Raw genomic sequence first — 14,795 nt, forward strand, 5'->3', positions numbered from 1 at the left:
TCGGTGTGCTATAGCCAATGATTTTAGGGGTAAGCCTGGGGTCCGGGAGTGTTGTGGGCCTAAAATTGATCGGGGCGTGCCAGGTTGGTTGGGGATCGTCCAGTATGGTTTGTTTAAATTTTCGCGGCCATTTGGGTGGACAAACGGGCCAAACGACGCGAACGGGGCTTTTACGGGCTAAATTAGTGTGCTATAGCCCACGGTTTAGGGGGTGGACCCGGGGTCTGGATGTGCTGTGGGCTAAAAAATGACCGAGGCATGCCAGGGAGGTTTGTGATCTTCCCAGTATGGTATATTTAAATTTTTGTGGCCATTTGGGTGGAAAAACGGACAAAACAGGATGAATGGGGCATTTTTAAGCAAAATTGGTGTGCTATTGATAATGGTTTTGGGGGTAGACCTGGGGTTCGGGCGTGCTGTGGGTCAAAAATCGACCGGAGCATGCCAACGAGATTGGGGATCATCCCAACGAGGTTCGTTTAAATTTTCGTGGTCATTTGGGTGGACAAACAGGCAAAACAATGTAAATGGAGCATTTTTGGGCTAAAACGATGTGCTATAGCCCACAATTTTGAGGGTAAGCTTGAGTTTCGGGGGTGTTGTCAGCTAAAAATCAACTGGGGCATGTCAGGATGGTTGGCGATCATCTCAGTGTGGTCCGTTTAAATTTTCATGGCCATATGGGTGGACAAACGGGCGAAACGGCACGAACGGGGAATTTTAGGGCAAAATCGATGTGCTAAAGCCCCACAGTTTAGGGGGTGGGCTTGGGGTCCGACACACTGGGGGCCAGAAAATGATCGAGGCATGTCAGGGAAGTTAGGGATCATCTCAGTGTGGTCCGTTTGAATTTTCGTGGCTAGTTGGGTGGACAAACAGGCAAAATAGAGACAACAGGGCATTTTTGGGCCAAATTGGTGTGGTATAGCCCACGATTTCAGGGGTGGCCTCTGGTTCCGTGGGTGCTGTAGGCCAAAAATCAACTGGGGCATGCCAGGGAGGTTGTGGATCATCCCAGTATCATCCGCTTAAATTTTTGTGGCCATTCGGGTGTACAAACGGGCGAAAATGCACGAATGGGGCATTTTTGGGCCAAATTGGTGTGCTATAGCCCAGGGTTTTGAGGGTGGGCCTAGGGTCCGGGCGTGCTGTGGGCTAAAAATTGATCGGGGCATGCCAGGGAGGATGGGGATCGTCCCAGTATTGTCTGTATAAATTTTCGTGGCCATTTGGGTGGACACACGAGAAAAACGGCGTGAATAAGGTATTTTTGGGCAAAATCGGTATGCTATAGGCCACGGTTTCGGAGGTGGACACGGGGTCCGAGTGTGCTATGGGTTGAAAATTGATCGGGGCTTGCCAGAGAGGTTGGGAATTATGCCAGTGTGGTACGTTTAAATTTTCCTGGCCATTTGGGTGGACAAACCATCAAAATGGCGAGATCGGGGTATTTTTGAGCCAAATCGATGTGCTCTAGCCGTCGGTTTTGGAGGTGGGCCTAGGGTCTGGGCGTGCTGTGGGTGAAAAATTGATCGAGGCATGCCAACGAGGTTGGGGATCATCCTAGTATGGTATGTTTAAATTTTTGTGGCCATTTGGGTGGACAACCAGGCAAAATGGCACGAACGGGGCATTTTTGGACCAAATCAGTGTGCTATAGCCCACGATTTTGGAGATGGGCCCGAGGTTTGGGCATGCTGTGGGTCAAAAATCAATCGAGGCATGTCAGGGAGGTTGGGGATCATCCCAGTGTGGTCTGTTTAAATTTTCGTGGCCATTTGGGTGGACAAACGAGTGAAACAACGCAAATGGGGCATTTTCGGGCCAAATCTGTGTGCTATAGCCGACAATTTTTTGGGTAAGCCCGGTGGGCCAAAAATCGACTAGGGCGTGCCAGAAAGGTTGGTAATCGTCCTAGTGTAGTCCATTTAAATTTTCATGGCCATTTGGGTGGTCAAACGGGCGAAACGGCATGAACGAGGCATTTTCGGGCAAAATTGATGTGCTATAGCCCCACATTTTGGGGTGGGCCCGAGGTTTGGTATGTTGTTTGCCTAAAATCAACCAAGGCATTCCAGGGAGGTTGGGGATCATCCCAGTGTGGCCCGTTTGAATTTTCGTGGCCATTTGGATCGACAAACGTGTAAAACGGCGCGAACAGGACGTTTTTGGGTCAAATCATTGTGATATAGCCCATGATTTCAGGGGTGGGCTCAGGTTTTGGGGGTACCGTAGGACAAAAATCGATCGGGGTATGCCAGGGAGATTGGGGATCGTCCCAGTATGGTCGGCTTAAATTTTTATGGCTATTTGGGTGGACAAATGGGCAAAATTGCATGAACGGGGCATTCTTAGGCAAATCGGTGTGCTATAACCCACAATTTCAAGGGTGAGCCTGGGGTCCGGGTATGCTGTTGGCCAAAAATCAATCGGGGCATGCCAGGGATATTGGGGATCATCCCAGTATGGTTTGTTTAAATTTTTGTGGCCATTTGGGTTTACAAACGGGCGAAACGGCGCGAATAGGGCATTTTTAGGCAAAATCGGTGAGCTATAGCCTACGATTTCAGCTCTGAACCTGAGGTCCGTGCATGTTGTTTGCCAAAAATCAACTGGGGCATGTCAGAGAGGTTGGGGATCATCCCAGTATGGTCCATTTAAAATATTATGGCCATTTGGGTGGACAAACGGGGAAACAACGGGGCTTTTTTGGCTAAATCGGTGTGCTATGCCTACGGTTTTAGGGGTGGGCTCGGGGTCCAAACATACTGTGGGTCTGGAGTTCAAGCGTGATGTGGGCTAAAAATCAATCGGGGCATTCCATGGAGGTTGGAGATCATCCCAGTGTGGTCCGTTTAAATTTTTGTGGCCATTTGGGTAAACAAATGGGTGAAATAGTGCAAACGGGGCATTTTTGGGCCAAATTTGTTGTGCTATAGCCAACAATTTTGGGGGTGGGCTGGGGTTCGATTGTGTTGTGGGCTGAAGATTGATTGGGGCATGCCAGGGAGGTTGGGGATCATCCCAGTGTTGTCCGTTTAAATTTTTGTGTCCATTTGGATAGACAAACGGGCGAAACGGCGCGAACAGGGCTTTTTTGGGCCAAATCGATGTGCTATAACCGACGGTTTTGGTGGTAGGCCTAGGGTTCGGGCGTGCTGTGGGCTGAAAATCAACTGGGTCATGCCAGGGAGGTTGGGGATCATCCCAGTGTTTTACATTTAAATTTTTGTGGCCATTTGGGTGGACAAACGGGCGAAACGGCATGAACGGGGCATTTTCGGGCCAAATCGGTATGCTATAGCCCACGATTTTGAGGGTGGGCTATTTTGGTTTTCTGGATAGTTTGGTTAGTCAAACGGGCAAAAATACGTGAATTGACCATTTTCAGACCAAATCGGTGTGATACAGGCCACGATTTTTGGGGTGGACCCGAGTGTAATTTTTGCCAAAAATCAATCGAGTTGTCCTAAATAGGCTGGGAAGTGACCTAGTCTGGGCTATTTTGTTTTTCTGGGTGGTTTAATTGGTCGAACGGGTCATTTTTCGGTTAAATCGGTGTGCTAAAGTCTACAGTTTTTGGGATGGGCCTAGGGTCTGGGCGTGATTTTGGCCAAAAATCGATCGGCCTGCCCCAGGTAGGCTGGAGAGCAGCCTAGTATGGACCATTTTGGTTTCTGGGCAGTTTGGTTGGTCAAACAGGTGAAAAGGTGCGAACGGGTCATTTTTGGGCCAAATCAGTGTGCTACCTATGGTTGTTGGGGTGGACCAAGGGTTTGAGCGTGATTTTGCATGAAAAGTGACCGATCTTCCCCAGACAGGTTGGGGAGAGCCTAGTAGGGGCCATTTTGGTTTTCTAGGTTGTTTAGTTGGTCAAACGGGAAAAACAACGCGAACGGGCCATTTTCAAGCCTAATCTGTGTGCTATAGCCCATGATTTTTAGGGTGGGCCTGTGATTTTAGCCAAAAATCAACTGGGCTGCCCCAGGCAGGTTGGAGAGTGGCCTAGTGTGGCCATTTTGGTTTTCTGGGTGGTTTGGTTGGTCAAATGGGCGAAACGGCGCGAACATGCCATTTTTGGGCCAAATCGGTGTGTTATAGCCCACGGTTCTTGGGGTAGGCCTAAGGTTCGGGCGTGATTTTGGCTGAAATGCGATCGGGCTAGCCCAGGCAAAAAAGCGGCCTAGTGTGGGCCATTTTGGTTTTTTGGGAGGTTTGGTTGGTCAAATGGGGGAAACAGTGTGAGCAGGAAGTTTTCGAGCCAAATCGGTGTGCAATAGCCCACGATTTTTGGGGTAGGCCCGGGGTTTGGCCGTGATTTTGGCTGAAAATCGACCAGGCTGCCTCAGGAAAGCTGGGGAGCATCCTAGTATGGGCCATTTTTATTTTTTGGGCGATTTGGTTAGTGAAACGGGTGAAACGATGTGAACAGGTCATTTTTGGGCCTAATCGATGTGCTATAGCCCATGGTTTTTGAGGTGGCCCCGATGTCTGGGCGTGATTTTGGTCGAAAAATTGATCGGCCAGCCCCAGGCTGGTTGAGGAGCTCTCTAGTGTGGGCTATTTTTTTTGGGCAATTTGGTTAGTCAAACGGGCGAAAATGCGCGAACTGGCCATTTTCGAGCAAAATTGGTGTGTTATAGCCCACGGTTTTTGGGGTGGTCCCAGGGTCCGAGCGTGATTTTTGCCAAAAATCGATCAAGCTGCCCCAGGTAGGCTGGAGAGCGGCCTAGTGTGGGCCGTTTTGGTTTTCTAGGCGGTTTGGTTGGTCAAACGGGCAAAACAGTGCGAACGGGCCATTTTGGGGCCAAAGCGATATGCTAAAGCCCACAGTGTTTGGGGTGGGCCCAGGGTCTGGGCATGATTTTGGCAGAAAATCAATCGGGCTGCCCCAGGCTGGCTGGAAAGCGGCGTAGTATGGGCCATTTTAGTTTTCTGGGCATTTTGGTTGGTCAAATGGGCAAAAAGGCACGAACATGTCATTTTTGGGCAAAATTGGTGTGCTATAGCCCACTGTTTTTGGGGTGGGCCCGGGGTTCGGGCGTGATTTTGGTCAAAAATCGATCGGGCTTCCCCAGGCAGGTTGGGGAAAGGCCTAGTGGGGGCCATTTTGATATTCAGGGCACTTTAGTTGGTTAAACGGGTGAAACGGTGGGAACGGGCCATTTTTGGACAAAATCGGTATGCTATAGCCCATGGTTTTTAGGGTCGGCCTAGGATCCGAGCGTTATTTTAGCAAATAATTGATTGGGTTTCCCCAGGTAGGCTAGGGAACGGCCTAGTGTGGGCCATTTTGGTTTTCTGGGTGGTTTGGTTAGTCAAACGAGCGAAACGGCGCGAACAGGCCATTTTTGGGCCAAATCTGTGTGCTATTGCCCATGGTTTTTCGGGTGGGCCCGATGTCCGAGCGTGATTTTGGTTGAAAATTGATCGGGCAACCCCAAGCAGGCAGAGAGTGGCCTAGTGTGCGCCATTTTGGTTTTCGGGCGGTTTGGTTGGTCAAACAGGCGAAACGGCGAACGGGCCATTTTTGGTCCAAATTGATGAGCTATGGCCCACAGTTTTTTGGGTGGGCCCGGGCGTAATTTTGGTTGAAAATCAATCGAGATGCTCCAGGCAGGCTGTAGAGTGGTCTAGTATGGGCCATTTTGGTTTTTCGAGCAGCTTGGTTGGTCAAACGGGCAAAATGACTCAAACAGGCCATTTTTGGGCCAAGTCGGTGTGCTATTGCCTATGGTTTTTGGGGTGGACTTAGGGTTCAGGTGTAAATTTAGCCGAAAATCGTCTGAGTTGCCCCTGGCAGGCTAAGGAGTTGCCAAATGTGGACCATTTTGGTTTTCTAGGCACTTTGGTTGGTCAAACGGTTAAAATAGTACGAACAAACAATTTTCGGGCCAAATCGGTATGCTATAGCCCACGGTGTTCGGGGTGGGCCTGGGATTCGGATGTGATTTTGGCCAAAAATCGACTGGGCTACCCCAAGCAGACTGAGGAGTGGTCTAGTGGTGGCCATTTTTGTTCTCTGGGCAGTTTGGTTGGTCAAACAGGCGAAATGTCGCGAACGGGCCATTTTCGAGCTAAATTGGTGTGCTATAGCCCAATTTTTTTAGGTGGGCATGATTTTGGCAGAGAATCGATCGGGTTGCCCTAGGTAGGCTGGGAAGCGGCCTAGTGTGGGCCTATTTTGAGAATAGGGTGGTTAGAAAGCAAACGGGCTATTTTTGGGCTAAATCGGTGTGTTATAGCCCAAGATTTTTGGGGTGGGCCTGGGAGACGGGCGTGATTTTGGCCAACAATCGATCAGGCTGCCAAAGAAAAGCTGAGAAACGGCCTTGTGTGGCCTTTTTAAATAAGGGGGCGGTTTGGTTGGTCAAACGGGCAAAACAGCGCGAACGGGCTATTTTTGGGCCAAATCAGTAAGCTATAACCCAAGGTTTGTAAGGTGGGCCCAGGGGTCGGGCGTGATTTTGTTCAAAAATCAATCGTCTGTCCCAGGCAGGCTGAGGAGCGGCCTTGTGTAGGCCTTTTCTGTAAATGTGGCAGTTTGGGTTGTCAAACGGGTGAAACATCTTGAACGGGCCATTTTCGAGCCTAATCGATGTGCTATAACCCACAGTTTCTGGGGTGGGATCGGGTGTAAATTTGGTCAAAAATTGACTGAACTACCTTAGGCAGGCTGGGGAGCGACCTAGTATGGGCTTTTTTTTAGAACGAGGCAATTTGGGAGGTCAGACGGGCGAAACGGTCCAAACGGGCCATTTTTGGGCCAAATCGGTGTGCTATAGCCTATGATTTCAGGGTGTGCCCGGGGCCGAGCGTGATTTGGATGAAAATCGACTGGGCTATCCAGGCATGCTTGGGAGCAGCCTAGTGTGGGCTTTTTTTAGAACGGGGCAGTTTGGGTAGTCAAACGAGCGAAAAAATGCGAACGGGCCATTTTCAGGTCAAATCAGTGTATTATAGCCCATAGTTTTTGGGTTGGGCCCGAGGGACGAGCCTATTTTTGTCGAACATCGATCGGGCTGCCCCGGGCAGGCTAGGGAACGATTTTAGGTGAAACCTTTTGGAAAGTCCCCCCGCGGCTTATTAAGTGGATCGGGTTGCTTTAGTAGGCCCGGTGGAGCCATTTTCCAAGTCAAATGGGCGAAAGGATAGGATATGCGAGTTTTTGCGACTTTTGATGGGCGTTAGTCCACGGTTCGGGGGTAGGGCCTGGGCTCCGAGCCATATTTTGCGTAAAACGTCTTGGGAATTCCCTCGATTTCCTATTAAGTGAATCATATTACTTTGGCGAGGCCGGTAGAGCCATTTTCCTAGTTAAACGGGTGAAACAATAAGAATTGCAGATTTTTTGCGACTTTGACAACCTATTAAATAGATCAAATAGCTTGGGAGGGGCTGGAGGAGCCATTATTCAAGTCGAATGATTGAAACTATAGAAATTTTATATTTTTTACGACTTTCAATTTAGAGACATTAATGGCATATTTACCCTTTAAATATCTACATTGCTTATTAGATGAGATCTGCATAACTGTTTTTTGGATCGGAGGGTGGGTACGGGCTTGGGAGGGGCTGGAGGAACCATTATTAAAGTCAAATGAGTGAAACAACAGGAATTTCATATTTTTTATGACTTTCAATTTAGAGACATTAATGGCATATTTACTCTTTGAATCTCTAGATTGCTTATTAGATTAGATTTGAATAGCTTTTTTCTGGATCGAAAGGTGGTTGTGAGCTCTATATTTTTGGGAGACACTTCTTGGGCGGTTACTTGACAACGTATTAAATGGATCGAGTTGCTTTGGAGGGGCTGGGGGAGCCATTTTTCAAGTCATATAAGCGAAAAGACAGGACTTGTAAAAATTTTATGACTTTCGATGAGTGTTAGCATATGGATTGGTGGGTGCATGCGGGCTACGAAAATATCTTTGGGCGAAACTTCTTGGATTGTCCCCTAACGACCTATTAAATGGATCGGGTTGCTTTGAATGGGGCTGGTGGAATCATTTTTCAAGTTAAATGAGTGAAACGACAGGAATTGCTGATTTTTTGTGACTATCGGTGGATGTTAGCCCCGCATTTCCTACTGTTTCGCTCACTTGACATGAAAAATGGCTTTTTCATCCCCTCTAAAACAATTTGATTCATTTAATTAGTCGTCATAGGACCGCCCAAAGAAGTTTCACTCAAAAATATTTTTGGAGCCCGCACCTACCCATTGATCTATTGGCTAACACCCACCCAAAGTCGCAAAACATCTACAATTTCTACCTTTTTGCTCATTTGACTTATATAATGGCTCTCCCAGTCTATCCAAAGCAACTCGATCCATTTAATAGGTCGTCGGAAAACCGCCCTAAAAGTTTCACCCAAAAATATTTTCAACGCCCGCACCTTCCCACCGATTCAGAAAAAAGCTATTCAGATCTCATCTAAGAAGCAATCTAGAGATTCAAAGGGCAACATCTGCTATTAATGTCTCTAAAATTGAGGTATTCCATTGGCAAGATATTCTTGTTTTTTGATAAATTCTTCTCTATTTGAGATCCATTTAGTCCTAATAGAGGTTACATCTGCAAAAAGATCATTTTTTGTGCTTTACCAAAAAACGAAAGACATGTCATTTTTTATGGTAGTCACACTAATTAGCTAAGAAATTGAACACTACACCAACTATAAGTTGAATAATGGCATGAAAGCTCCATGAAATCCATATGGCACTCTACTTGGTAATATGATTATGGCAACTGGCTTACTTCCAAAATCTTTTGCATCAACTATATAAACCTGCAACATACAAATTATATCCATATCAGACTAAACTTAAATTCCAAATCATGTTAAGAGTATAATTAACTATGAGAAGATTTAAAGAACACAATTCAAAATTAATCAAATGATAGTTATACTATGATCATTGATAGAATATTTACTTGAGATTGATTTGTATTTTCATTGTGTGTGAATGCCACTATCCAACCATCATCCTCATCGACACCTTCAACTTTTGGAACAAATGTAGCTCCACTACAAAAAGTATTCTTTGGAAAAAAGTGATACTCAACCTTAATCAAATCATCTTCTTGTTTATCATCCTAATGAATTCAACATCAAACAAAAAAAAAATCAGTTACAAAAATGAATTCTACATTTTTAGTTTGTATCAACATAATATTATGATCACAAATTTATAAGTAGCAATTACCTTAGAAATATCAACTTTTCTTTCATCAAAATGAAGTTTGGCTAGCCCTCCAAATTTAGCAAATCCTCCTGATAAATTCTTTGCTAAATTCAAGATAATATGTCATCATGAGGTCTAGTTAGTAACATGAAAGCATATATTTTATTGCTAATTAATAGTAACAAATATTTTTTGATATACTATTAGACAATAGATTAGTGATGAATTTTAAGTAATGAACCAGTGATTATGTATCTCATTCCAAATAAAATTTAGAGCACTAACCAAAGTAATTAGAGAAAGCTTCAGAATCCACAAGTTGTAGATAACCAAATTTGTTTTTAAGACCAATGAAATGTTCATGGATCATTGGGAAATCCATAATAAATTGATGATCAGTTGGAGTTGAATTTTTCATCTTCACATCTCCTGTTCTCATGTTTAATCTCCATTCACAAACACGAAAAAAAGAAAAAAATTCTTTCAATAACTGACTGTTCTTTTTACTTGAACTCGTTTCGTCTAATCCGTCCAAACTCAACTCAACTTTATCTACTGCGATAGCCGGTCTTGGTATAATCGATCGACTAGCTCTACATGCCCTCACCACCACCTTTTACACACACACACAAAAAAAAAAAAAAAAATTAATTATCATAATCTTATAAATTTGAAATACAAATCAAATTTTAAAAAATACCTCATCATTATCTTCATAACAATTTATTATGTGAAATACACAACATGGTTCAATTTCAAACCATTTAATGGAAGTAGTATCACCATAACGAGGCATTATTCCAATTCTCGCATATCCATCTTTATCATATTTTATTAATCTGCAAAATTAGAGACTTATAAACATTAATTAAAAAATTTAATCATAAGTATTTCATTAAATTATAGTGTCACTAATTTTTTTTTTAAAATAAGATATTTGAAATACTTACTCTCCTCCAATAATAAGTCTGATTATGTCAACAGTTAGTGGAAAATCCAAAATCACATTGTACCTACACATAATTGAATTACATAATATTAAGAATAACATTATCATATTCTTCTATAATAATTGGATTTTAGTTCATACATACTAAATTGCAAAAAATATTTACATTATCATATTCTCCTATAAGTTTAAATTAAACTTAAACACATAATTACCTTTTTGTAACTCCAATTTCATGGCAAAGAATACACCTATTAAATTTGAGATCCACCTTGTGAACCAATTTCTCTCCATCAGCTGAAAATAGGAAGTGAACATACAAATAAATTAATTAAAATGTTTCACATACAAAAAAATTGAATTGAAGTCTCCTAATTTAGATTAAAAAAAATAATAATAACATACCTGAAATGACTCCTAGCTCAAAATAAGGCTTTAGTGGATTAATTCCCATGATAACAAGTTCATCAGTACCTAGAATTTTCTATCGAGACATAATATAATTGAATAATTAATAAAAATGTATTTATTTTTAGATTATATAATTACACACATTTTGTTGCAAAAAACTAAGCTACTACAACAACGCATGCACCGTAAATTAAAAGAGTGATATTGTTTTGACGGTTAAAAAATACTGATATGTGCCTGGCATACTTTTAGAGTTTGATATAAATATGATAATATTTTCAAAGTGTTCGAAAAATATAACAAACTGAGTTATATTTATGAAAAATTACCTTTGGATGGGCTGTGAATGATTGATTCCAAGCTCCATTGACAGTCCAATTACCCAACGTTTCTAAGTGTTTGTATGTTTATCTCTTGAGGCATATGATTCTCAGAAATTGAATAGTACTTTTTTGCATGCTCAAACACATTTGTATTGCTTGTATATTTGTGAAATACACCAAATCTCAACTGCAAAACGATAAGGATACATGTATATGTTGTTTGAACTCTTCAAAAATGTATAGTTGATCATGACATACCAGATTTAGAAGGGTAGCCATTAAAACAGCAAGAGCATCACCTTCCATATTAGGAATAAAACCTGGTTTCTTTCTATTTTTTTCCATGTTGAATGTGTCTTTCTACATATTTGTTCTTGTACAACACATTCCATTTGCTTCCTTTTCCTTTTACTTTTGTGAAGTACAAAGCATGAAGCATTCCTTCACCTTCAATCCATAGATGACTTGATTTTCCAAATATTGACTTGCTTGATTTTAATCCTCCAAATAGAGGGTTTGATCCTGCACGTCAGAGGCTGATTCAGAATTTAAATTTCTGATCAATGAGGTCAATCTTTAGGTTCTAATTAGCATTGACATCATAAATTACACTTAGAAAAATATTTTCTTTAAAATACGAAAAAAGTATTATTATCTTTAAAATACGAAAAAAGTCCTTAAAAATAAAAAAAAATAACTTTTTCGGTAAAAGTGTAAGAATAAAAAGTTTCATAATCAATCAGTATTACTCGTTGATGGTAGTTGTATTGTGGGCGAGTTCAAAATTCAATTTTATATTATTAAAGTTCAATTTCGATAATTCGATAATCAACAATTAAAAATTGGTATCAAACACCAAACTTTCAATGTTCAGTCTAGTATATATCAATAAATCAAATTTCTATACGATAATTCTAATACTATAATTCGATAATACCATGTTAAAGTTGAAGTTAGATGTTCATAAAATATATGTTAAAAAATATGAAAAGATTACTTCCTCTATCCACTGTTAACTTGGCACACATACTAAGAAGTAATAAATAATAGGTGTAATTTTATTATATCACCCTTTGAATATAATAAATGTAATACCTTAATTAAGAAATTTTTTGCGTAATGAATATTATTTAATAGTAAGAGTAAAATGGATAGAAAATGATAAATTGTCCATGGATTTTTCAAACGGAAGAAGTATTATTTAACATTTATTTTTAATACAGTGAACAAGTAAAAATGAACGGAGTGAGTAAAATGTAAAGTACACAAAATGAAAGGTGGAGTGTTGACAGAATTTTCACAGCACAAATACTAAAATAATTTTGTATATATCGAATATCAAACGATATTAATGTTTCGTACAGGCTATTGAAATTGAATTATCGAAATAGCTCTCGATTCAATTAGACAATTCAATTTTTGGTGATTTAACAATCGATATACTTCTATAATACAATATAAGATAATTTTACGTCATCAATACTAATATTAAAACTCTTAATGCACCTGATTAATATACTTATTTTTCAGGTAACTAGCTAGTTTCACTTATTACGAGCCGCATGCTCGTATAGGTCATCTTCTTCTAGATGATCTGATAGTTTTATAATACTTTTAAACAGTTACATACATACCATTTCTTATGTAAACACCTTCTGGAAAATCATCTGGAATCTTTGCTTGAATTTCAGTGACTCTCACAGCTTCTCCAATCTCTTCAACAGGTGCAAAGTTACTCTGTCAATTATATTGTATTGATCTGTTGGTGAATATATAAAGTAAACTGAAAAAATGTAAAAAAATAAAAAAAAATGTGATAATGGAAAAATATATATTTATTTATATACCTGAGATGGGAGCAAAGGTTGGTCCACAAATTCAAAAACCAAATCTACAAAAGTGTCCAATAACTTGAAAGTAGTTTCCTTCATAACTTTTGGAATATCCAATATCAAGGGAAAATGCTCCAAATTTGTCAAAATTGGCTGTTAATAATCACCAAAATAAAGTTGTAATTTTACCTATAGTTAAATACACAAGATTGCATCAAATGTACTTTTAGTTTGTCTTGACAAGTAATCTAAATAGTCAAAGGTTCGAAATTGCATGAAATGTAATTTTAGCTCATCTTTACAAGTAACCTATAGTCAAAGATACAAAATTGCACCAAATGTAATTCTACACAAAGTTCAAGAAAGAAAAAAGATTTTTTTTTTTTTTTTGAAATTAATGATATTATGAAATCATGTAATTTCTAATGAAATGTCTGCCAGAAATTTACCTTCAAATTAGATGAGACTGAAGCTCTAAAGTCTGTAAATTTGGACATCATAGGCCTTTTCAAACCGCAATAATTAACTTGACATCTACAAATACAAGCTGCCATTAATACAAAAGTCTTCTTTGATTATTCTCTTTATTATTTTCTTGTATTATTGAAAAATTGAATGAGAAGATATTGTTTGGGAGAATGGTAATGAAATGGATTTTACTAATATTAATATATATAAGAGGTTTAAAGTAGATAGATATTGCTTGGGAGTGTGATGATGGTATAGATTATACTAATACTATTAATATATATATATATATATATATAAGAGATCAATGATAATGAAATGGATTTTACTATTAATATTAATATATACAAAAGCAAAGATGATGTTGCTTTGAGTATGATGATGGAACAGATTTTACTAATATTAATTAATATATACAAAAGCAAAAATAGATAGATGTGATTTGGAAGTATGACAATGGAAGAGATTTTACTATTAATATTAATATATGCAAGAGGTCTAAAATAGAGAGATATTGTTTGGGAGTATGATTTTACCAATATTGTTTTTATTCCATTTTAAAATAAATGACTTCTTCTTTTTTTTTTTAATTCAACTTTATACATGACATATTTAAGATCATAATATATTTGACGTAAATTTAATTTAAGATCACAAGAATAAAATAAAATTTTTTATTTTATTAAATTCTGTGCCAAGTAAAACTTGTTGTAAACCAATACTTACATGTGGACCTATTTTATTTTTTTTTTATTTCACATCATTTTGATTTTCTTACCATGAACCCCACATTGCACTTCTAATTGCTTTTATTATCCATTATTTTTTCACCGTAACAATTTTTTATATCTAGGCTTTGTTATTTTGTGCCAAATTGCTATTATGAAAGCGGACCACTACAGGTAGTGATATCCGGATCTATATTTGACTAATTTAGATTTGTATTGAAAAATTCATGCATATGTTGAGTCAATATTTTTAATCAAGTAAAGCCAATTTAGTTTAATCGATCTTTGTTATTGTTAGTCAACTAAGTAAGGCTTGATTGCATGCATCATATATAATCGAAAAATCTAAATTAGCTTTCATCATTTATGGGTATTGCTAACACAATATTTAAAATATATGTCATACATAATTGTTATATTTATGACCTTAATTTTGTGATCTTATGGAAATTTGATTTGATTTGACCACTTCCATCATCAGTTATGTTATGGGTGATATGGCACAATCTAAATTGATGTCATATATCAACACCTTTTATCTTTTTTTTTTTTTTTTTTCACCCGGTGTTTGATGTCTGCATTGGAGTTTCGATTAATCCGAACAGTGCGTTGCAGGGCTCATTAAGGTGGCAGTGCTCCCAACAGAGTTTTCTCCATACCCAAGGTCGAACCCTCGACCTCTGGTTAAAGGTGGAACAGCCCCATCCACTGCACCACAACCCATGTTGGTACCTTTTGTCTTTTTATGAGAATTATATTAGTTAAATATTGTACAAAAAAAGAGGATAAATATATCTTTAAATTATGATATGGTGTGTGTATATATATATATATATAAAGTCCATACTTTATGTGCACATATATTCTCATTGTTAATAAAATGGTATATATATG

At 39.5% G+C, this 14,795-nt stretch overlaps 1 pseudogene; it reads right to left on the reverse strand.

The window, feature by feature from the left end:
- Nucleotides 1-8,478: 8,478 nt before the first annotated feature.
- Nucleotides 8,479-13,391, reverse strand: LOC107847015 (annotated as a pseudogene).
- Nucleotides 13,392-14,795: the final 1,404 nt, after the last annotated feature.

This window comes from Capsicum annuum, chromosome 11 (genome assembly GCF_002878395.1).
Source record: "Capsicum annuum cultivar UCD-10X-F1 chromosome 11, UCD10Xv1.1, whole genome shotgun sequence".
In the NCBI taxonomy this organism is placed as follows: Eukaryota; Viridiplantae; Streptophyta; class Magnoliopsida; order Solanales; family Solanaceae; genus Capsicum; species Capsicum annuum.